The 25,874-nt window shown below is 40.1% G+C and overlaps 1 long non-coding RNA gene across 3 annotated transcripts in view; it reads right to left on the bottom strand.

Annotated features, from left to right (window-relative positions):
* Window positions 1-25,874, bottom strand: part of LOC123330009 — a 98,877-nt gene that overhangs the window by 60,009 nt on the left and 12,994 nt on the right. For 2 of the 3 annotated variants that reach the window (XR_006545688.1, XR_006545689.1), the window contains exon 2: window positions 21,874-22,056. The exons of the other annotated variant lie outside the window; for it this stretch is intronic. This is a non-coding gene — a long non-coding RNA (uncharacterized LOC123330009). The remainder of the gene's footprint in view (window positions 1-21,873; window positions 22,057-25,874) is intronic. 3 annotated transcript variants of the gene reach the window in all.

Here is a 25,874-nt window from a genome sequence, read left to right as displayed (position 1 = left end):
AAGCTTGATGTACATCTTTCCTGATTTGGAGCCAGTCTGTTGTTTCATATCTAGTTCTGTTGCTTCCTGACCCGCATACAGATTTCTCAGGAGGCAGGTCAGGTGGTGTGGTATTCCCATCTCTTTCAGAATTTTCCAGTTTGTTGTGATCCACACAGTCAAAGGCTTTGGCATAGTCAATAAAGCAGAAATATATGTTTTCTGGAACTCTCTTGCTTTTTTGATGATCCAACAGTTGTTGGCAATTTGATCTCTGGTTCCTCTGCCTTTTCTAAATCCAGCTTGGACATCTGGAAGTTCATGGTTCACACTGAGCATCACTTTGCTAGCATGTGAGATGAGTGCAATTGTGCGGTAGTTTGAGCATTCTTTGGCATTGCCTTTCTTTGGGATTGCAATGAAAACTGACCTTTTCCAGTCCTGTGGCCACTGCTGAGTTTTCCAAATTTGCTGGCATGTTGAGTGCAGCACTTTCACAGCATCATCTTTCAGGATTTGAAATAGCTCAACTGGAATTCCATCACCTCCACTAGCTTTGTTCATAGTGATGCTTCCTAAGGCCCCCTTGACTTCCCATTCCAGGATATCTGGCTCTAGGTGAGTGATCACACCGTCGTGATTATTTGGGTCATGAAGATCTTTTTTGCATAGTTCTTCTGTGTACTCTTGCCACCTCTTCTTAATGTCTTCTGCTTCTGTTAGCATGTGTAACCCCAGTATCTGTTTACAAAACAGTAAATATATCTAAAATATATTTGAAAAACTACACCACCAATTCATCCTTTTGTTACTCTTTCAAAATGTCTTGATGGAGTCATCTTTCTTTTTCCATTGATTCATTCCTTTTTCAGCCAAGCAAATCTTAAGTGACCCATTATCTAGAGATTATGGGAGAACTAACGATGGTAATCATGATGGAAAGAAAAATAAAAGTGACATTCCTAAAGCTTAAAAACATGCAAACAAAACCTGCAAGAATTACTTCATTTCCTATGTGCCATTTTTGTATGCAACTAATTTTACACACATAATATAAAACATCAGATTAAACATTTATTTTTTTAATTAAGTAAATTGAGACCTCAATATCATACATTACTTATTTAAGGAAACTACTTCCGTGCCTAACAAAAAAATAAAAACAGGGTGGAATGAAACAGGCAGGGATATGGGACCCTTGACTGCAGAGCCATAATGCTTGCACCTGAACACACCTCTCTTCTAGCAACAAAATACAAAGAAACTGTATGGAACTAAAAATAACTGCGTGCATGTGCAGTTGGGGAAAATTAGAAACAAAAGATACCAAGAGTCCAAAAACCCAACAGCCACTTCTGAAGAACTTGGAGCAAAAACATAGTGTCAGGAGCAAAAGCAAGGTACTGAACATGCTCCTCTCACTCATCACCTCCACGGGGGTGGGCAAAACACCTAAGGCCCCTCCAGCCTGACCCTGGACACACCCCTACCCTCGCCCTGTTCAAGGAAACAGCTCACCGCACCCCATGGGGAGTGAGCAAGCAAGGGAACCTGTTGTTTGTTCTAGCTTCTCCCTGCTGCGGCAGGGGTCCCAATAAAGCCTTGCCTGAATTTCTAAAAAAAAAAAAAAAAAAAATCAGCTCTCAATCCAGACACCTAACTTTATGCATTTCAGGAGACCACATAACTCCTGAGTATCCCCTGGAACATTTAGGTCATAGGGTCAATTTCTGCCTTGTTCACAGTGATTTAAAATCATTAGCAGCTAATGATTATTTGTGTTGAACAAGAGTCCAATCGTGCTACAAGCTGTCATAGCTGGCACCAATTAACAGCCTTGGTAGCAGCAGCAAGTTTGAAAATTGAATAATCCTACCAAGTGTCTTGTATGTAGGAAGCTGCCTGTTCCATCGCTACCTGTTCGGAGAGGAGAACACTGATGTCTGCAAGATTGACCACAAGGCAGTTTTAATACATCGCCAGTCATTTTTACAAAACAGGGACACATTTAAAAGAACATGAGAGGAAGAAGAGAAAGTTTGTTGCTCCTAATATTCAAAAGTATGATTCAAGGCAATACTATCTAAGAAGATTTGAAGGCTCGGTTTAATCAAAAGCAGATTAAGCATGTCGCTGGAAGCACAGCTCCAATATCCAGTTATTAATAGGTAGTGCCAGCAATAATAACAATGTACCTTGATGTTTACAATAGGGGCATGCCCTATAGGTGAATCAATAAGTAAAGATGGAAAGCCCCTGTATAAGTTAAAAGTGTAACATTTCTTCTGAATAATAAATAATTGATTCCTATGACTCTACAGAGAAAATAATTCACTTGAAGAATTTTCTCTCTTATTTCAATTTATAACTCTTCTTGACATTTTGTTCCGATATTCAAAATCATGTCAGACCAAATGAACTATTATAGGAAAAAATGTATTAATTTTACCAGTTGATATAAGCAAAACATATTGCCTTTGATTTTTATGAATAGCTAATTTTGTTTTTCATAAATACATTATGAACTCTTTTTTTCCCCAGGGATAGGAAGGGACTTCTGAAAACATAAGATACAACTATAAGAATGCCAATCTTTTTGTTTATGTCTGTTCAACCAAAACACTTGAAACGTTCTAAAGCTGATTTTTCTTTTTATGCCTAACAAATTCTGTCACCGGCACAATGTTGACAATACTCACAACTGACCCACTCTTTATATTACAAGTCTGCAACCTTAGCCAGGGCATTAACGCAAAGTCTGTGGTTCATGTAAGATTTGAGGCATTTCTGTGGAAGCAGATTGCATTTAGCTATAGTATGTATCTTTTCTTGCCCTTGCAATTGCACTGATCTAACTGAACAGGAAAGGGGAGAGTACAAATAGTTACATCATTTTAGATCTTTTCTTGTCCCAGTCTTAGGAAGGTGGAAATGGTACTTCAGCTGTACTCTCAAGGTGAGAAGTGCTTATGAAACTATCACAGTGAGCTTTTGCGGGGAGGGAGAGGAATTGTTCCTTTTAAGAGGTCTTCCTCTACCTGGCCGCTGTGCTCTGCCTCTACCCGAGTCCCACCTGAGGGTGCTGACACCTTGGCTCTGGGGCTGTGTGCAGAAGTTCTGCAACCCAAGACAGCAGTAGCGGGCCGGTGTTTAGAGACTCTGTGTCTGCACTGGGAGCTGTAGCAGGAACAGAGCTGCCCCACCTCACATGCAAGAACCCCGCCTCCGCCCCTCCCTGCTGGAAAGAGCCCTATAAAGCAGCCCCAGTGACGGATTTTAGCGGGAAATAATGTCCTCTAGGGCACAAGCTCGAAACCCTCCATTCTCCGATCCAAGACTAAAGCTTTCCTTTGCTTCTGAATAATAAGGACAGAAAGAAGTTCAGTTCAGTTAAGTCGCTCAGTCGTGTCTGACTCTGCGACCCCATGAATCGCGCCAGGCCTCCCTGTCCATCACCAACTCCGGGAGTTCACTCAGACTCACGTCCATCGAGTCAGTGATGCCATCCAGCCATCTCATCCTCTGTCGTCCCTTTCTCCTCCTGCCCCCAATCCCTCCCAGCATCAGAGTCTTTTCCAATGAGTCAACTCTTCGCATGAGGTGGCCAAATTGCTCGAGTTTCAGCTTTAGCATCATTCCTTCCAAAGAAATCCCAGGGCTGATCTCCTTCAGAATGGACTGGTTGGATCTCCTTGCAGTCCAAGGGACTCTCAAGAGTCTTCTCCAACACCACAGTTCAAAAGCATCAATTCTTCGGCACTCAGCCTTCTTCACAGTCCAACTCTCACATCCATACATGACCACAGGAAAAACCATAGCCTTGACTAGACGAACCTTTGTTGGCAAAGTAATGTCTCTGCTTTTGAATATGCTATCTAGAAAGAAGTACTAAACGCCAATCTTTTTCAGAAATGTTACCATTTTACGCTGGTATAAAATATCCCCTTCAATTCTCTAGAGCATAAAAAAGTACTGAGAAAATTATACATTTTACCACTTCCACAGAGAAATCCTTGGTAGTCAAGCCAAGCTACTGCTACCTGGAGAAAGTCACTCAGAACTCTGAGTATCAAAGCTAGAGGGCTTGAAACAACAGAGTAAATCATGTGACTAAAGGATGAGATGGATTCAGGAAAGCGTGGTTCACAGGGTCCCACAGAAAATCAACACTGCTCTCAAGTTGAGTGCCCACACACATTTTCCTGAGTCTACTTAAAAATTAACAAAACAACACAGCCCACTAAGCATGAGATAACCATACATGATCGGGTTACTCTGAATTAACATAGCTTCCTTGATGATGAGTTTTTGCCCATCAAGGACATTGGAGCTTTTGTTTGTGATTTGTTCCATAATAATATAATTCACTTTCTCATTTATTTATCATCATTGCTTAGTATCCTCTGGAGACAGTATTTAACTAGGAGCTGCTTTAACATAGTAAAGCCATCTGTCTTCTCTTGTAAACCCTGAGAAATTAAGGATATGACCCTAAGGCTGAACTACATTACTCCTCAAAGCAGGCTTGGCAAATTACCATGGTCTTTGATCAAAGTGAAAAAATTCTTTGGCATGTCCAACCAAGGCAAACATCCCTCTAAGTTTTTTAAAAAGGCCTAAAATTCTTAAATTGCATATGAAAATCATAAATTCATATATTTTATATACTTTAGGATTTCTGAATTACACACAGTTTTCATAATTCATAGTTCAGTGTTCTACACACTGATTCCCAATCTTTAAAATTCCTGTTTTAAAATTATTTTCTAATTATAAATTAGAAAATAATTATATATTTTCTAAATATAAATTATAACTAATTATTTTCCACATTATAAATTTGCAATTTATCTTTCTCCTGACTGGTTTTCACAATATATTTTATCAAGCTTTTTTTAAAAACCTTGTTTCCTTTTTATAACTTTTATGGTGGTACTGTTTTTGCTATTCCCATTTTATTGATTTCTTCCCTTGTCTATTGTTTCTTTGTTTCTTTGAATTTACTTTGGTGCTCATTATCAAGCTGTTTGAGTTGAATATTTAGCTCCTTTGCTTTTGTTTCTTTGCTGTCATTGCTGTTTGCTTTTTGATAAATAGATCTACTGTCAGAAATAACTTTTGAGAATGATCTAACTCCATCCCACAAATTTTGATATGTGCTTTTTTCACAGCTAAATTAATAATTCTCCAAATGATTTTCTTCTTGCATCAAGAGCTAACATAACATAACATATAAAGTATGTTTATCATTTAAAATACACTAAACATTTTAGCTATCTTTTTGCTATAAATTTTAAACTTTGTTCCTTAGGATTAACTTTCAGGAATGCATTAAGCTTAATTTTTGGATCAGCACTCAGTTGATATTTGTGAATGAGTCATGTGTGCTCAGAAACAAAGTATTCTCTTTTGGGGAGGTGAAAATTATATGTATATGTGTAAATTCACATAGAATATGATATTATTATTGCAATCTTCTATGCTATTTTTTCCAATTCTGGATCAGTTAACTACCCAAATATAATTATTATTGTAACCATATCTTTATTTTTCACTTTCTTGCTTTTTGTATTTTGAGGCTATATTAACAGATGTATACATCTTAATTATTATATCTTCTGCATATAACATTCCTTTTATTTCCTTTTACATTTTAATCTTGAAATTATATTTATCATTTCTAAAGCTGCTACCCAACTTTCTTTTTATTCATATTCACCTTTTTATGCACCCTATTGTTTTAATTTTTTTTTCTTTTTAGGCAATGTATTGCTAGATTTTGGTATATTTTGATAAATTAATCTGAATCTTTGTTTTTGAATGGTGAATTGTGATTTTAACCCATGTGTATTTACTGTAATTACTAATAAATTAGGTTTTATTTATACCATTATTTTTTTATTTCACAATAATTTTACTTCATTTATTTTTCTATTTATTACTTTCCAATGGGTAAATCAAATTTTCTTCTGCTGTGTTAATAGTTATATATCCTATCCTATTTTTATTCTTCTAAAGGGCACTCATTATATAAAACTCATTTTTTCTCCTCAGTTTTGCTGATGTTTATAAATAAATGTCTTAGCCACAAACAAGAGAAAAACTTCTACAACCTCAGACCTGCTTCTGACCTATTCCCAATAACATACTCATTTCCCTACAAAGAAGAAAAGGAAAGATATAAACATCTGAATGCAGAGTTCCAAAGAATAGCAAGAAGAGATAAGAAAGCCTTCTTCAGCGATCAATGCAAAGAAATAGAGGAAAACAACAGAATGGGAAAGACTAGGGATCTCTTCAAGAAAATCAGAGATACCAAAGGAATATTTCATGCAAAGATGAGCTCGATAAAGGACAGAAATGGTATGGACCTAACAGAAGCAGAAGATACTAAGAAGAGATGGCAAGAATACACAGAAGAACTGTACAAAAAAGATCTTCACGACCCAGATAATCACGATGGTGTGATCACTCACCTAGAGCCAGACATCCTGGAATGTGAAGTCAAGTGGGCCTTAGAAAGCATCACTATGAACAAAGCTAGTGGAGGTGATGGAATTCCAGTTGAACTACTCCAAATCCTGAAAGATGATGCTGTGAAGGTGCTGCACTCAATATGCCAGAAAATTTGGAAAACTCAGCAGTGGCCATAGGACTGGAAAAGGTCAGTTTTCATTGCAATCCCAAAGAAAGGCAATGCCAAAGAATGCTCAAACTACCACACAATTGCACTCATCTCACATGCTAGTAAAGTAATGCTCAAAATTCTCCGAGCCAGGCTTCAGCAATATGTGAACCGAAAACTTCCTGATGTTCAAGCTGGTTTTAGAAAAGGCAGAGGAACCAGAGATCAAATTGCCAACATCCGCTGAATCATCAAAAAAGCAAGAGAGTTCCAGAAAAACATCTATTTCTGCTTTATTGACTATGCCAAAGCCTTTGACTGTGTGGATCACAATAAACTGTGGAAAATTCTGAAAGACATGGGAATACCAGACCACCTGACCTGCCTCTTGAGAAATTTGTATGCAGGTCAGGAAGCAACAGTTAGAACTGGACATGGAACAACAGACTGGTTCCAAATAGGAAAAGGAGTTCGTCAAGGCTGTATATTGTCACCCTGTTTATTTAACTTATATGCAGAGTACATCATGAGAAATGCTGGACTGGAAGAAACACAAGCTGGAATCAAGATCGCCGGGAGAAATATCAATAACCTCAGATATGCAGATGACACCACCCTTATGGCAGAAAGTGAAGAGGAACTCAAAAGCCTCTTGATGAAAGTGAAAGTGGAGAGTGAAAAAGTAGGCTTAGAGCTCAACATTCAGAAAACGAAGATCATGGCATCCGGTCCCAACACTTCATGAGAAATAGATGGGGAAACAGTGGAAACAGTGTCAGACTTTATTTTTCTGGGCTCCAAAACCACAACAGATGGTGACTGCAGCCATGAAATTAAAAGACGCTTACTCCTTGGAAGGAAAGTCATGACCAACCTAGATAGCATCTTCAAAAGCAGAGACATTACTTTGCCAACAAAGGTCCGTCTAGTCAAGGCTATGGTTTTTCCTGTGGTCATGTATGGATGTGACAGTTGGACTGTGAAGAAAGCTGAGTACTGAAGAACTGATGCTTTTGAACTGCAGTGTTGGAAAAGACTCTTGAGAGTCCCTTGGATTTCAAGGAGATCCAACCAGTCCATTCTAAAGGAGATCAGTCTTGGTTGTTCACTGGAAGGACTGATCCTGAAGCTGAAACTCCAATACTTTGGCTACCTCATGCGAAGAGTTGACTCATTTGAAAAGACCCTGATGCTGGGAGGGATTGTGGGCAGGAGGAGAAGGGGACAACAGAGGATGAGATAGCTTGAGGGCATCACCAACTCGATAGACATGAGTTTGGGTGGGCTCTGGGAGTTGGTGATGGACAGGGAGGCCTGGCGTGCTGCAGTCCATGGGGTCACAAAGAGTCGGCCATGACTAAGCGACTGAACTGAACTAAGCCTTTAAGTATCTCTAGGAGGTGAATCACCTCCTAAAACAACCTAAAACAATACATGTCTGAGGATATGTTAATTTCAGCTTAATAGTTAAATAATAGTTGATTTGGTTGTAGAAGTTTGATATTCCAAATGCCTCTCCTTCAAGATGTTGCTCCTGTTTCCAATAATGCTGTTGAGAAGCTTGATGTCAATGTGATTCTTATGACTTTGTAAATGATCTGCTGGAGAAGGAAATGGCAACCCACTCCAGTATTCTTGCCTAGAGAATCCCGTGGCCAGAGGAGCCTTGTGGGTTGCTGTCCATAGGGTCACAGAGAGTTGGACACGACTGAAGCGACTTAGCATGCATGCATGAGTTGGAAAAGGAAATGACACCCAACTCCAGTACTCTTGCCTGGAGAATCCCAGGGACAGAGGATCCTGGTGGGCTGCAGTCCATGGGGTCATGAAGAGTCGGACACGACTGAGTGATTTCACTTTCACTTTTCACTTTCATGCATTGGAGAAGGAAATGCCAACCCACTCCAGTGTTCTTGCCTGGAGAATCCCAGGGACGTGGGAGCCTTGTGGGCTGCCGTCTATGGGGTCGCGTAGACTTAGACACGACTTAGCAGCAGCAGCAACAGCAGGTGATCTGCTGTGTTTCTCTGGAAATATTGTTTGTTTCATGGTATAAAAGTTTACTATAATATGTAGAGATTTTTTTCCCATATCTTTTCTGCTTAGCACTCTAAGTGCCTTTTCTATCCAACATTTTATGACTTGCTTTATTTCTAAGAAAATAAGGGTCATTATTTTTCAATTAGTCTCCCTTTTATTTATTCTTCTTTCATTTGATATATGTGGAAAATTTTATCTTCCTCATTTGTTAGCTTTTCTCTTATTCTACTATCTCTTCTTTCTTTATCAATACTTTAAGTATCTCGGAGAAGGCAATGGCAAGCGACTCCAGTACTCTTGCCTAGAAAATCCCATGGATGTAGGAGCCTGGTAGGCTGCAGTCCATGGCATCGCTACGAATCGGACACGACTGAGTGACACTGTATTAATTAATCTGTATACAGTCTATTAATCATCTTTTGTTTTATATTAACAAATATTTTATATCTAATATCTCCATTTGTTTATTTTACACAATTCTTTTTTCTGTATTTACTATTCTTCCTTACCCCTCTCACAATATTAAGTTTACATTCTATATTTTTATTTTATATATTCCATTATTTTTACTTCTTGTTACAGGTTTTCTGTGTGTTGCCTGTTTTTAACTAACACTTGTTCTCCACTTTAGCCTTAATATTTTTTCCTATGCATTCATCTTTTATTTTCTTGAGACCAGCACATAAATTGGCTAATATAAAAGCCAATACTTAAACAAACACCTGAAAAAACTAACTCCATCTATTTCCTCTGAAAACGCAACAACATGATGAATCCTCCAAACCAGTAGGCTACTCTCATGCCCATGAACCGTTACTCTCAGCACTGAGGACAATGACTCCGATTAGTTTGATTTGTGCCCAACCTACTTATGTTAGTTGCTGTCATTACTGATCACAACCTAGTTAAATAATATGTAAGTTAATGAAATGCAAATGACAACAGAAAAAAGAAAAACTTACTCCTATGAAAATAAGATTGGGGAATACAGATCAATAATTTGGAGTTTTACTGAAAAATACTTCACACAAAGTAAACATAGGGAATATAACTATTTTTAATAAGGGGGATTATCCCAAAAATCCAGGAGTCTCTTTCAGAATGCTTCTCAGATGTCTTACAATTTTAATTCCAATTTAAAGAATCAAAATTTGAAATGACAGATATTCATAGTCATGTGGTTTATGTTCGAAAGACAATAGAACTTCAATTTACAAACCTATACTGAAAGGAAAAGCCATCACCTTGTATTATTCGATGCGGATTCATTTTGATATTTGGCAAAACTAATACAATTATGTAAAGTTTAAAAATAAAATAAAATTTTAAAAAATAAATAAGTAAATAAATGTACCTGTGTATATTTTTAATTAATAGTACATTTGAGGTACACCAGTCAACTTTTATGATTCTTCTCTTCAAATTTTTGAAACTATCTGTGTGGCAGCTGCAGCTTTTCTTACGGTTGCACAGTCACAGGCCGTTGGCTGGTGCGGCAAACAGGAAATGTGCCTCTGCCACCAACCCGTGAAGCCCACACCGCACCCAGCCAGGCCCAAGCGCTGCCATGGCCTTGATGTTGTGTCTGCCCGACTTGCGTGCTGGCTCTCCTGTCCCACAGTTAGAACACGGCAGGACAGTGCCTTGCCCAAGGCAACATGAAGAACAGCAAAGGGCACAGCCAGAAAATTCTCTCTCCCCCTTAAGAGCCCTGACGGTCTCTCCCACCAGACTCACATTTTTCACCTTCATGCCAAGACCCGACTATCTTCTGCCTCCCCACAGGTTTATTGAAGAATTTAGCTTAGTCTCTGATGCTACCTACCAGTTCCATAAATCTCCTTGTATCTTTTCTGGAATTTGGGGATTCATTTGGGAGAGGATCCAAGAAACTGTGCTGGTTCACCCTCTTGTCTATCCATATAAATTTTTTTCTAGTTTTATTTTTTTCTTTTTAAGGACATTCCTCAAAAAATTTTGATACCCATAGCTATTTCAGAAGTTTTCCAAGGATTTGAAAAGTTCAGCACCGCATCTGTTTAGTTTTTGCCATACATAAGTCATTAGTTTTACTAGACAGAATACTTTGATTTGTTTTCAAAAAGACCCTTTGTATCCTTAGATTCCCAGTGACCACCCTCATCCCCCCACCTCCTTACCCAGCCCAGTTGACTCTGCTCACTCAATACCCTCCATCTATACTCTTCAATAACCAACCATGTAGACCTGGCAATATTTCAACGTGACTCCTCACTAATTTTCAACTTTGAAATGAACCCCCCTAACAGGGAAATATCAATAACCTCAGATATGCAGATGACACCACCCTTATGGCAGAAAGGGAAGAGGAACTCAAAAGCCTCTTGAAGAAAGTGAAAGTGGAGAGTGAAAAAGTTGGCTTAAAGCTCAACATTAAGAAAATGAAGATCATGGCATCCGGTCCCACCACTTCATGGGAAATAGATGGGGAAACAGTGGAAACAGTGTCAGACTTTTTTTTTCTGGGCTCCAAAATCACTACAGATGGTGACTGCAGTAATGAAATTAAAAGACGCTTACTCCTTGGAAGGAAAGTTATGACCAACCTAGACAGCATATTCGAAAGCAGAGACATTACTTTGCCAACAAAGGTCCATCTAGTCAAGGCTATGGTTTTTCCTGTGGTCATGTATGGATGTGGCAGTTGGACTGTGAAGAAGGCTGAGCACCAAAGAATTGATGCTTTTGAACTGTGGTGTTGGAGAAGACTCTTGAGAGTCCCTTGGACTGCAAGGAGATCCAACCAGTCCATTCTGAAGGAGATCAGCCCTCGGATTTCTTTGGAAGGAATGATGCTAAAGCTGAAACTCCAGTACTTTGGCCACCTCATGTGAAGAGTTGACTCATTGGAAAAGACTCTGATGCTGGGAGGGATTGGGGGCAGGAGGAGAAGGGGCTGACAGAGGATGAGATGGCTGGATGGCATCACTGACTGGATGGACATGAGCCTGAGTGAACTCCGGGAGTTGGTGATGGACAGGGAGGCCTGGTGTGCTGCGATTCATGGGGTCACAAAGAGTCGGACACGACTGAGCGAATGATCTGATCTGATCTGATCTGAACAAAAGATTGGGCTTCCCTAGTGGCTCAGATAATAAAGAATCTGCCTGCAATCCGAGAGACCCAAGTTCAATCTCTAGGTCAGGAAGATCTGGAGAAGGGAATGGCTAACCACTCTAGTATTCTTGCCTGGAGAATTCTATGGATAGAGGAGCATGGTGAACTGCAGTCCGTGGGGTTGCGAAGAGTTAGGCATGACTGAGAGACTAACATTTTCACTTTCAGAACATTAGATTTTTAACAGAAGATTAAAAATTGCAGCCCAGGAAAAGATATATTTACTGAAAATTTCATTATAGGAATAGGATCTTTGTGCTGCTGAACTAGGAAGACAAATGTTACAAGATGTGGAGATATCATTAATTTCTCTTCTCTGCAGACAAAGCACTCGCAGCTAATGAGGTGTTACTGAACTTGATACCTCTCCACTTTGAAAACCCTTTTAACATTATCAGCACTTCCTTCTTGTGAGATCAGATGTTTCAAAAAATCAACTCTTTAAATGCTGAATTCATTTACATTGTGTGTGCTAGTCACTCAGTGGTGTCTGATTTTTGTGGCCCCTGGGACCATAGCCCGCTAGGCTCCCATGTCGATGGAATTCTCTAGGAAAAAGTACTGGAGTGGGTAACCATTTCCTTCTCTAGGAGATCTTCCCAACCCAGGGATCGAACCTGGGTCTCTTTTACTTCAGGTGGATTCTTCACCATCTGAGCCACCAGGAAAGCCCCATTATATGACATAAATTATATACATTGAATCCTGCATTTATATGGTACATGAAATCCTTCACAATCACTGAAACTAACATACTGGAGCCAGTTCAGTTCAGTTCAGTCCAGTGGCTCAGTCATGTCCGACTCTTTGCGACCCCATGAATCGCAGCACACCAGGCCTCCCTGTCCATCACAAACTCCCTGAATTCACTCAGACTCACATTCATTGAGTCAGTGATGCCATCCAGCCATCTCATCCCCTGTCTTCCCCTTCTCCTCATGCCCTCAATCCCTCCCAGCATCAGAGTCTTTTCCAATGAGTCAACTCTTCACATGAAGTGGCCAAAGTACTCGAGTTTCAGCTTTAGCATCATTCCTTCCAAAGAAATCCCAGGGCTGATCTCCTTCAGAATGGACTGGTTGGATCTCCTTGCAGTCCAAGGGACTCTCGAGTCTTCTCCAACACCACACTTCAAAAGTATCAATTCTTCGGCACTCAGCTTTCTTCACAGTCCAACTGTCACATCCATACATGACCACAGGAAAAACCATAGCCTTGACTAGACGGACCTTTGTTGGCAAAGTAATGTCTCTGCTCTTCAATATGCTATCTAGGTTGGTCATAACTTTTCTTCCAAGAAGTAAATGTCTTTTAATTTCATGGCTGCAGTCACTATCTGCAGTGATTTTGGAGCCCCAAAAAATAAGGTCTGACACTGATTCCACTGTTTCCCCATCTACTTCCCATGAAGTGATGGGACCAGATGCCATGATCTTAGTTTTCCAAATGTTGAGCTGTAAGCCAACTTTTTCTCTCTCCTCTTTCACTTTCATCAAGAGACTTTTGAGTTCCTCTTCCCTTTCTGCCATAAGGGTGGTGTCATCTGCATATCTGAGGTTATTGATATTTCCCCTAGCAATCTTGATTCCAGCTTGTGCTTCTTCCAGCCCAGCATTTCTCATGATGTACTCTGCATATAAATTAAAAAAGCAGGATGACCATACACAGCCTTGACGTACTCCTTTTCCTATTTGGAACCAGTCTGTTGTTCTATGTCCAGTTCTAACTGTTGCTTCCTGACCTGCATACATATTTCTCAAGAGGCAGGTCAGGTGGTCTGGTATTCCCATCTCTTTCAGAATTTTCCACAGTTTATTGTGATCCACACAGTCAAAGGCTTTGGCATAGTCAATAAAGCAGAAATAGATGTTTTTCTGGAACTCTCTTGCTTTTCTGATGATCCAGCAGATGTTGGCAATTTGATCTCTGGTTCCTCTGCCTTTTCTAAAACCAGCTTGAATTTCTGGAAGTTCATGGTTCATGTATTGCTGAAACCTGGCTTGGAGAATTTTGAGCATTACTTTATTAGCGTGTCAGATGAGTATGATTGTGTGGTAGTTTGAGCATTCTTTGGCATTGCCTTTCTTTGGGATTGGAATGAAAACTGACCTTATCCAGTCCTGTGTCCACTGTTGAGTTTTCCAAATTTGCTGGCATATTGAGTGCAGCACCTTCACAGCATCAGGATTTGAAATAGCTCAACTTTAGTTCCATCACCTCCACTAGCTTTGTTCATAGTGATGCTTTCTAAGGCCCGCTTGACTGCACATTCCAGGATGTCTGGCTCTAGGTGAGTGATCACACCATCGTGATTATCTGGGTCATGAAGATCTTTTTTGTACAGTTCTTCTGTGTGTTCTTGCCATCTCTTCTTAATATCTTCTGCTTCTGTTAGGTCCATACCATTTCTGTCCTTTATTGAGCCCATCTTTGCATGAAATGTCCCCTTGGTATCTCTAATTTTCTTGAAGAGATCTCTAGTCCTTCCCTTTCTGTTGTTTTCCTCTATTTCTTTGCATTGATCGCTGAGGAAGGCTTTCTTATTTCTTCTTGTTATTCTTTGGAACTCTGCATTCAGATGCTTATATCTTTTCTTCTCTCCTTTGCTTTTTGCTTCTCTTCTTTTCACAGCTATTTGTAAAAGATGGCAAGCCACTTCAGTATTCTTGCCTTGAGAACTCCATGCTGCTGCTGCTGTGCTAAGTCGCTTCCAGTCATGTCCGACTCTGTGCGACCCCATAGACAGCAGCCCACCAGGCTCCCCCGTCCCTGGGATTCTCCAGGCAAGAACACTGGAGTGGGTTGCCATTTCCTTCTCCAATACATGAAAGTGAAAAGTGAAATTGAAGTCACTCAGTCGTGTCCGACTCTTCGCGACCCCATGGACTACAGCCCACCAGGCTCCTCCGTCCATGGGATTTTCCAGGCTAGAGTAATGGAGTGGGGTGCCATTGCCTTCTCCAGAGAACCCCATTAACAGTATGAAAAGGCAAAATGATAGGATACTGAAAGAGGAACTCCCCAGGTCAGTAGGTGCCCAATATGCTACTGGAGATCAGTGGAGAAATAACTCCACAAAGAATGAAGGGATGGAGCCAAAGCAAAAACAATACCCAGTTGTGGATGTGACTAGTGATAGAAGCAAGGTCCGATGCTGTAAAGAGCAATATTGCATAGGAACCTGGAATGTCAGGTCCATGAATCAAGGCAAATTGGAAGTGGTCAAACAAGAGATGGCAAGAGTGAATGTCAACATTCTAGGAATCAGCGAACTAAAATGGACTAGAATGGGTGAATTTAACTCAGATAACCATTATATCTACTACTGCGGGCAGGAATCCCTCAAAAGAAATGGAGTAGCCATCATGGTCAACAAAAGAGTCTGAAATGCAGTACTTGGATGCAATCTCAAAAACAACAGAATGATCTCTGTTCATTTCCAAGGCAAACCATTCAATATCACAGTAATCCAAGTCTATGCCCCAACCAGTAATGCTGAAGAAGCTGAAGTTGAACAGTTCTATCTTCATAGATATGTTTATTCCAGAAGATAGTACAGAGCCTGCCTCATTGCCAACTAAAGGGAAATTCAAATCCTAAAACATTTCTAGGGTCCCCTACAAGACCTTTTGTAACTAACACCCCCCAAAAACGCCCTTTTCATTATAGAGGACTGGAATGCAAAAGTAGGAAGTCAAGAAATACCTGGAGTAACAGGCAAATTTGGCCTTGGAATACAGAATGAAGCAGGGCAAAGATTAATACAGTTTTGCCAAGAAAATGCACTGGTCCTAGCAAACACCCTCTTCCAACAACACAAGAGAAGACTCTATACATGGACATCACCAGATGGTCAACACCAAAATCAGATTGATTATATTCTTTGCAGCCAAAGATGGAGAAGCTCTATACAGTCAACAAAAACAAGACCAGGAGCTGACTGTGCCTCAGATCATGAACTCCTTATTGCCAAATTCAGGGTTAAATTGAAGAAAGTAGGGAAAACCACTAGACCATTCAGGTATGACCTAAATCAAATCCCTTATGATTATACAGTGGAAGTGAGAAATAGATTTAAGGGACTAGATCTGATAGATAGAGTGCCTGATGAACTATGGACTGAGGTTCGTGACATTGTACAGGAGACAGGGATCAAGACCATTCCCATGGAAAAGAAATGCAAAAAAAAAAAAAAAATACTGGAGCCAAGGTATTTCCAAATATCATATTAATATAATCAGTCAGTTAGGAAGAATTGCTCAAAGTACAATAGTAACAATAAGCCAATTTATTACTTTATATACAGTTGATGAAAGTACTAAGAAGTCAGGTTTTCTTGTCTCTTCTCAAATAAATCTTCAGTTTAAAATAAAGTTTAATAGAGACTATAATTTGAACTTCTTTACATGGAATATCTATGAAATATCTATGTCTTCTATATCTATGGAAGCCAAACATTTCACAAATAGCAAGGTATAGACAAATTCTTGCTGAGAAAAATTAAATCTATTAACTTATTAGATGTTAATACTAATATCAAATTATTAGAAATTGGTATTTGTTGACTGTTAACAATTTCACTTTCTTTATAGTCCTTACATATATCAGAACAGTCATAGGCCACCACAGAAGGCTGTTGATCATTATTTTACAGATGGGTGGGTAACTTGTTCTTTTTCTCCCTAAACTGGATGGAAAAAAATAAAGGAACAAGTGACTCCGATGAACCTCTGGGTGACAGGATCTAGACAGCTGGCATATTTTGTCCAGCCTTGAATACACAACCACACCCAAGTTGCAACCCTTCACTGGCTTCCTGTCCTTCTCTGAATTAAATCCAATTCATAATCCTTTTACATTCACCTGAAAAGTACTTGAGTATCTACCATGTGGCAGACACTGTTGATACCCTGATAATTAAGATATGAGTATAACATAATCAATAATAGTAATAATATTATAATAACTATTATAATAACATAACCATAACTAGTTCAGGACTAGTTAGGGGAAAAAATGTTTATTCTAGAAGATAGTACAGAGCCTGCCTCATTGCCAACTAAAGGGAAATTCAAATCCTAAAACATTTCTAGGGTCCCCACGATCTTCAATAGCATATTGCAGTATCTCTGGGTTCATCCATTCTCCACAGGGACCATTTTAATAGACTGATTCTGCATCAGACAATTCTGAAGGCCTAAGACTACAAAAACTCTCACTTCCTAGCAAGTCTTTCTACAAAACTTCAGTGTCTCAGCCATAAATGTTAAATTCAGTCTCTCTGGGCATTCCAAAGGGTCTTCTAAGTTTGTTTTTCAGGTTCGTGCTTTCGGATAGTGGCTGCCCAATAACAAAAATAACTGAAAATCCAGAATATGAGACACTGAGGAATGCTTGACAGTGATGCAGTGTGTTCACACTAACTAAAACAACAATCCAAAACACCCTGTGTCTTCGACTATTAGACCCCAAAACTGTTATCTACTTGTAGCTATTTCTATGAAAGATAATTTGATAACCATCCTGTTTCACTCAGCCGTCAACAATAACACCCCGAAATAATATTGACTCATATGCCTCTCAAATTCCCAACATATGTTGGATCATAGAATAAGCAAGAGAATTCCAGAAAAACATCTACTTCTGCTTCATCGACTTAGCTAAATCCTTTGATTGTGTGGGTCACAACAAACTGTGGAAAATTCTTATAAAGAGATGAGAATACCAGAGACCACCTTACCTGCCTCCTGAGAAATCTGTATGCAGGTCAAGAAGCAACAATTAGAACTGGATATGGAACAACAAACTGGCTCCAAATTGGGAAAGGAGAATGCCAAGGCTGTATATTGTCACCCTGCTTATTTAACTTCTATTGAGAGTACCTCATGTGAAATGCCAGGCCAGATGAAACACAAGCTGGAATTAAGATTGCTGGGAGAAATATCAATAACCTCAGAAATGCAGATGACACTTCCCTTATGGCAGAAAGCAAATAGGAACTAAAGAGTGCCTTGATGAAAGAGAAAGAGGAGAGTGAAAAAGCTGGCTTAAAATTCAACATTCAAAAAATGAAGATCATGGCATCCAGTCCCATCACTTCATGGCAAATAGATGGGGAAACAATGGAAAGAGTAACAGACTTTATTTCCTTGGGCTCCAAAATCACTGCAGGTGGTAACTGCAGCCATGAAATTAAAAGATGCTTGCTCCCTGGAACAAAAGCTATGACAAACCTAAACAGCATTTTAAAAAGCAGAGACATTACCTATCAACAAAGGTCCATATAGTGAAAGCTACGGCTTTTCCAGTCGTCATGTATGGATGTGAGAGCTGGACCATAAAGAAGGCTGAGCACCAAAGAATTAATGCTTTTGAACTGTGGTGTTGGAGAAGACTCTTGAGAGTCCCTTGGACTGCAAGGAGATCCAACCAGTCCATCCTAAAGGAGATCAGTCCTGGGTGTTCATTGGAAGGACTGATGTTGAACCTGAAGCCCCAAAACTTTGGCCACCTAATGTGAAGAGCCAAATCATTGGAAAAGACCCTGATGCTGGGAAAGTTGAAGGCAGGAGGAGAAGGCGATGACAGAGGATGAGATGGTTGGATGGCATCACCGACTCAGTGGACATGAGTTTGAGCAAGCTCCAGGAGATGGTGAAGGATGGCAAAGCCTGGCACGTTGCAGTCCATCAGGTCGCAAAGAGTCAGATGAGACTTAGCAACTGAATGACAGGCAAAGATGCCTCTCCACTTTCACAGCTGTCCCCTAGCCCAAGCCTAGTATGCTGCTATTATAGTTGCCCTATGCTGCTAGTAAAAAGAAGACTGTCAACAAATGAAAATAAGCACATAAGATCTTTGGTCTGGCTTCCAATTTTGCTCTTTCACCAAAGCCTTATTACAGTGAGAACAAAACTGTGGGTCACAAAATAGGCAATTGAAGGAAATTAGGCGACTGACCTATTTAAGTCAGATATGACCTTAAACCAACTACTTAATCTCCCTTGGCCTCATAGGTAAAATCAAGAGTTAAACTAAATGATCCCGAAGTTTCCTCCCAGCTCTAAAATTCCAGGGTTGGAAGACACTGCTTATCCCTCTTAAGTGATTTCCTGGCCATTAACATATTAATTTACTAAATGACATTTTAATTTCATCCCCAAGTATCAGAGACTTTTACACGATCAACAAATGGTACAATTCGCTCCCTAAATGCCTTTAGGCTTGATCATACATTGCCAGAAGTCAGTTATAGCCTTGAGCCTGTGATGAAAAGACAGGGGATTTATAATTGAAACAGACAGTGAGGCTCCTGGGGTGCCACTGGGGAAAAGGAATCTATTCCAAAATGAAATGGGCATTACTGGGTTTCTCATAAAAATACCCCAGGTCACAGTGGCCAGCCTATTAGGAACCCAATTCACTCTTGCCAATTTTTCCAATGACTCCTTTGTGTTATCATCATCTAAAAAACAGGGCTGTAGGTTCTTTCTTTTTTTTTAACAAAGAGAAAACAAGATGCATTTGGTCATCAAAAGCAATCCTTTCAGAAACGGCAATTTAGAATGTGGTGGAAAGCGAATGCATGCCTGTTAAAGCCACAGTTATTCCCTCCCTTGCCAGTCTCCGTTATTCCAGAAACAGCTGCTCTGAAGGTTGGCTAAGGTCTTGTTTGCAAAATCAATTAGCCAAAGAAGTTTGGACCAGTGAAGAATGTCACTTAAGTAAAGAAAGATTTGGAAAACACTTCTACTTCTGTGTTTCCTACAAGAAAACTGATCCACACTCTGCACCACTCAAATACCATGTAACTTAACAAAGAAATGGATCTATCTAAAATGGATTTGTGGATGACTTTCTAAGCAAAGAAGATGCCGACCCAACCCAAATTGGGGCCCAATGATGAGCAATAATCCACAGCATTACAGGAACACATCATGTTCCTCAGGACAGCCATTCCCTTCTCCAGGGGATCTTCTCAATCCAGGTATAGAACCGGGGTGTCCTACATTGCAGGCAGATTCTTTACTGTCTGAGCCACCAGGGAAGCCCCTAGCTTTAACTCTACTATCTTTAAAAGAACCAAATGTTTAAAAGTTCTAGTTGCAATATAGGTCTTCTGACTCAACTAAGCAGAGTCATTCAAGAAATGGAAATATTATATACACATATAATCCAGGCATTCTTTGAAATGTCTCCTTAGGGTTAGTTAACTCATACAGAAACATTTATTTGACTTTGAGTGAAAGAACAAATTCATCTGGTTTTTCAAAATACATGATTCTACACCTTTATCATCATTATCACTTTTATCCTCCTCCTATTTCCCAGGAAACCAATGAAATATGTTTAAATATGTGTGATATGATTACACTGATGACTGAAAAGCAGAGGCTTTCACACAGAAGTTACAAACAGTTCACACATGAGTTAGAAGTATTCACACATGAGTTCACACATGAGTTACTAAGAGACTATTCTAATAATCCAAGCAGAAATGATAAGATACTAAGTAAACTTGTTGGTAGTAGAAATAAGTCCCATATGGTAATTACCAACTATTTGAAACAACATTTTAGTTCTATGTTGCTTAGCTCTTTTTCTCAATAGGAGCAGATGGCTCTAAATATATTTTACATTGCAATAAGTTTTTTTAAGTTTGGGATTATACTCCTTGTGGTAACTAAAGCCGTGCAACTGGGGAGATCATCAAGAGAATACATCTAGCAGAAATGGCAAGAGAAAAGGGGAAGAGAGGCGAAGGGAACGGGGGAAGAGGAGAGGAGAGAAGGGAAGAAGCAAAATCGTTCAACAAATAATTTGAGTACTTAAATTTCAAGGTGATAGGATTTATTGGAGAAAACACACACACACACACACAAGCCCTTTGCCTTCCTAGAACGTTCATTCTGCATCTTAAATAAGCAAAATATATAATATACAACGTGTTCATAAGTACTTTGGGCAAAAATTACGCAGGAAAGTGAGACAAAGAGTGTGGAGGTGGCTGCAATTTCAAATATGATAGAGATAGAAAGTCCGCAGGAGAAGCTCATTGGATGAAAACGAGGGCCTGCTATCTGTGGAAGGGTGTTTTAGGCAGAGGAAATAGCAAATGCAGGAACTTTGAGCATACGCAGGAAGGCCAGTATGGCGAGCAGGAGAAGAAAAGAGTGGTAAGAAATGAGGTTGCCAGATCACGTTAGCTCTTGCAGGCCTAGATAAGAAGGACTTTAGATTTCGCTCTGAGTGTGTTGGAAAGCCAACAAAAGGTTTTTAGCAGATGAGTAACATGATCTGACATACTTTTCAACAGGATCACTCTGGCTGCTCTACTGAAAAAAGACCAGATGCAGGAAAAACTATAGCAGATAGGCTATGTCAGGAGACAATTGTAACTATCTCTGTGAGATATGGGGCTTCCCTGGTGGCTTGGCTCAGTAGTAAAGAACATACCTGCCAATGCAGGAGACCTGGGTTCAATCCCTGGGCTGGGAAGATGCCCTGGAGAAGAGAATAGCAACCCACTCCAGTATTCTTGCCTGAAGAATTCCATGGACAGAGGAGCCTGGCTATAGTCCATGGGGTTTGCAAAGAGTTGGAAACAACTTGGCCACTGAGCACATGCACGCATGTAAGAGGTGATGTTAGTGGTAGAAAGTCATATTAAGTTCTGAAAACAATTTTAAGAGAGAACCATAGCATTTGTTGAGGGATTGGAAGCAGAGTGTGAAAGAGCAAAATCAAAGATGAGATTCTGGCCTGAAATTAGAAAAAACACATGAGAAACAAGCTTGTGGTGAAAGATCAGGGGAAGTTTGGGAGAAGACAGAGGCCAGTTTGGACATGTTACCATTGACAGTGTACTGTAGAGATCTATTAAAGATGTTGACCAGGTAGCTAGAACTGGGAGCCTTGCCAGAGGGGAACCCGAGACTCTAGACCTGAGAGTCATCAACATACAGAAGGTGATGCAGGAAATGAGACTGAAGAGAGGGTGCAGACAGAAAGAAGAGGCAAGACCTGGTTCTGGGCACAAGGTGTCTGGGAGCTAAGAGGGGATCAACACAAACCTCCCATAGGAGTAGGCAGAAGAGCATTCTCCCGAGTGTGTCCTGGAAGCCACGCCAAGAACTTCACAAAAGAGGGAGTGGCCAGTTTCGTCAAATGGTCCAGTCCTAGGAGGCCTGAGCTCTGCGGCTCCTCCAGGTGAGTCTTGGTAGGTTTGGTACAGGCAAAAAGCAGGTTGAGGAGGGCTTGAGGGAGTAAGGAGAAGAGAAATTAGATCCAAACAGAATGGATACGCTTTTCAAGGAGTTCTGTTGGAAAAGACAGTGAAAAGTGAAAGTGGAAGTTGCTCAGTCATGTCCGACTCTTTGTGACCCCCTGGATGGTAGCCCATCAGGCTCCTCTGTCCATGGGGATTCTCCAGGCAAGAAATACTGGAGTGGGTTGCCATTTCCTCCTCCAGGGGATCTTCCTGATCCAGAGATCAAACCCAGGTCTCCTGCAGGCCCGTACTTTACAGTTTGAGCCACCAGGGAAAGGAAAGGTTGATAACTAAAAGAAGAAATGACATTAAGAATTTCATAGTATTTGTTCACATCCTTGTTATAGGTCTTTCATGGTTTCCTTAATCATTTACTATAAGGAAAACAGTCAGTCCCCTTGATTACTTCTGTTGATCTTGTTTCTCAAGAGGACAAAATCGGAATATTTTGCAGCATCCCAGGTGTTGATCTATCAAGGCTTTATTTAGATTTGTTCCATGTATTCTTGCTTTAGTAGATTAAGAAACCATTAGGAAATCTAAATTTCTTTTGGAGGATAAACAATGGCCATCCTCAAAATGCATAATCTGCTCTAATTTTAATGGGTTTGTACTAAAAACTGAATAACGATTATTGTTTTTAATCCATGTAACAGGTGCTGGCTGAGCATCTGCCCTAGGCAGTGTGGGGACATCGCTAAGCTCTACTGGGAAGATATCTTAAGGAGTTTGTGACATATTAGAAAAGATAAGATATCAACCTGTATAAACTGTGATATGCGTGCATGCTAAGTCATGCTAAGTCGATTCAGTCATGTCAGACTTTGCAACCCTATGGTCTGTAGCTGCCAGGTTTCTTTGTCCATGGGGTCCTCCAGGCAAGCATACTGGACTGGGTTGCCATGACCTCCTCCAGGGGTCTTCCCAATCCAAGGATTGAACCCAAATCTTTTATGTTTCCTGCATTACCAGGAGGGTTCTTTACCACTAGCGCCACCTGGGAAGCCCATAACTGTGACACAAATACATATATTTTATCAATGTGCAAATCCTTAACAGCCAGGTTAATCTAATTTTGTTCTCATCACCACAGCAGTCAAGCTATTTGAAAGGGTTTTCCATTTCTCTTATCCATTTCTTCTTTTTTTCCACATCACTAAACCAATTGCCATGAAAATTTTTATAACCTAAGGGATTTGGAGAATGTGTATATTTAGATATGAGTAATGCCTTCCAAGTGAGGAATGGGACTGAGCCCTCAGACTGACTAAGGGAAGGGTGGCTGTAAAGGGGAGCTGGAAGGAGGCCGGACTTAAGAGAGTATACACAGGAACTTCAGAGTCTTCTCGTGGCTTCATTTCCTAAGGATCCACCTTTCAACTAATGTGGAAGGAGGATTGTGGGGCGTGATGATAAGGAGCACCAAGGCATCTTCTTGTGTGCAGATTATGTTGTTTCTTGATCTGAGAGTTGATTACACAAATGTGTTCAGTTGGATTTGTGTTCTCCGTGTGTGTATGTGTGTGTGAAATATTTCAATAAAACATTAAAAAACAGCTATATCAGTTGCTTAAATGCTTTTTAAAATAAATTGTTTAAGCAACTGAAATAAAAAGTCTTGGGTCAGTGAAATGGGTACTTTGCATTTTATATCACAATTGAGATGAAGATTTTATCAGTCAGGGTTCCACCAGAGAAAGGGATAGAGCCAGTGATAGATAGATAAATATAAAGAAACGTAGGTGGGTAAGTAGGTAGATAAAGAGATTTATTAATGTCAAGTTATTGTGTTATGAGATGGGAGCAAAGTTCAAAATTAGTAGAGCAGGCCGATAGGCTGGAAACTGGTGCAGGAGCTGACAAAGCAGATCTCATATGGAATTTCTTCTTTAGGACACCTCAGTTTTGCTCTTAGGCCTTTCAACCAATTTGATAAGCCTCACCCACATTATCAAGGATCATCTTTTTTACTTAAAGTCAACTGATCACAGATAAGCACTTCTACAAAATAACTTCATAGCAAAACCTAGATGAGCATGGGATTGAAAAGTAGATACTACAGCCCACCAGACTTGCCAACAGACTATCCATCATAATGGGTTATGTGAGGATTATAGATTGCAACTGAAACTCATCTTTCATTTTGTCAAGGCTATGTTGTCTTACTGGGAAGTTTGAAAAAAAAAAAGAGAGAAATACGTGAAATAACCAGCTAAAGATGAGAGGAAACTTTTTCTGGGTATTATATGCAGCAACTTAGTACTTTCTAAGCCTCCCCCAGCATGACCCTTGAGGAAGAAATTCTTCATCCTTATTGTCTTCTCAGAAATGAACTACATTCAGAAAGGCTGAAGAAATCTGTTCAATCGTTTGGAGCGATAATAGCATTCCAACAAGCAAAAACGTGTTTTTTTAACCAGCACTGAAATTTGCCAGAATTTATGTGTATGCAAAAAAATTAGAGGAGTCTGAATTTTAAAATTTCAAACTTGGCACATGTATTTCTCAAATGAGGCATGTGGGTTTTGCAAGTTTGCGGGGGCAGGGAGGAGAGAAGGGATTTATTTGGGAATGAATTTTACCAATAAGAAGAGAACTTAAGGTTCCGATTAGGTCACCAGCATTTTAGGGATGTAATGATACACTCCCCCTTCTCTTGATATTCCAAGATTGATCACAGGCACTAGGAAGAGGGGGCATCTCTGGGTGCAGAGCCCCCTTCTGATATATTCCTCCTTCCCCAAATCCCTGCAATGTCAAGTGAAAAGTGAGAGTGAAAGTCACTCAGTCATGTCCAACTCTTTGTGACCCCATGGACTGTAGCCCACCAGGCTCCTCTGTCCATGGGATTCTCCAGGCAAGAATACAGGAATGGGTTGCTGTTCCCTTCTCCAAAGGATCTTCCCAACCCAAGAACTGAACCCAGATCTCTGGCACTGCAGCCAGATGTTTTACCCGCTGCCTGCCTGAGCCAGAAGGGAAGCCCACAATGTCAAGAGTACCAGTTGAAGAGCCTAATCTTTTCCTTCTCATTGTTTATTATCTTCATATTATAATAACAATTCTGAGTTCATAATAACAACAATAGCTTTTCATTACTGAGCATGAACTAGGTGAAAGAATACTTTATGTGTTTACCAATGTAATGCTCTCAACAGCGATGAAATAGGTCCTATTATTTTTCCCATTTTTTTAATTAGGGAAACTAAGGCACTGGTCCCATCACTTCATGGCAAATAGGTGGGGAAACAGTGGAAACAGTGTCAGACTTTATTTTGGGGGGCTCCAAAATCACTGCAGATGGTGATTGCAGTCAGGAAATTAAAAGACTCTTACTCCTTGGAAGGAAAGTTATGACCAACCTAGACAGCATATTAAAAAGCAGAAACATTACTTTGCCAACAAATGTCTAGTCAAGGCTATGGTTTTTCCAGTGGTCATGTATGGATGTGAGAGTTGGACTGTGAAGAAGGCTGAGTGCCAAAGAATTGATGCTTTTGAACTGTGGTGTTGGAGAAGACTCTTGAGAGTCCCTTGGACTGCAAGGAGATCCAACCAGTCCATCCCAAAGGAGATCAGTTCTGAGTGTTCATTGGAAGGACTGATGCTGAAGCTGAAACTCCAATACTTTGGCCACCTGATGTGAAGAGTTGACTCATTGGAAAAGACCCTGATGCTGGGAGGGATTGGGGGCAGGAGGAGAAGGGAACGACAGAGAATGAGATGGCTGGATGGCATCACCAACTTGATGGATGTGAGTTTGAGTGAACTCCGGGAGTTGGTGATGGACAGGGAGGCCTGGTG

Source organism: Bubalus bubalis, chromosome 17 (assembly GCF_019923935.1).
Source record: "Bubalus bubalis isolate 160015118507 breed Murrah chromosome 17, NDDB_SH_1, whole genome shotgun sequence".
In the NCBI taxonomy this organism is placed as follows: domain Eukaryota; kingdom Metazoa; phylum Chordata; class Mammalia; order Artiodactyla; family Bovidae; genus Bubalus; species Bubalus bubalis.
This window is presented reverse-complemented; position numbering and strand designations above follow the sequence as displayed.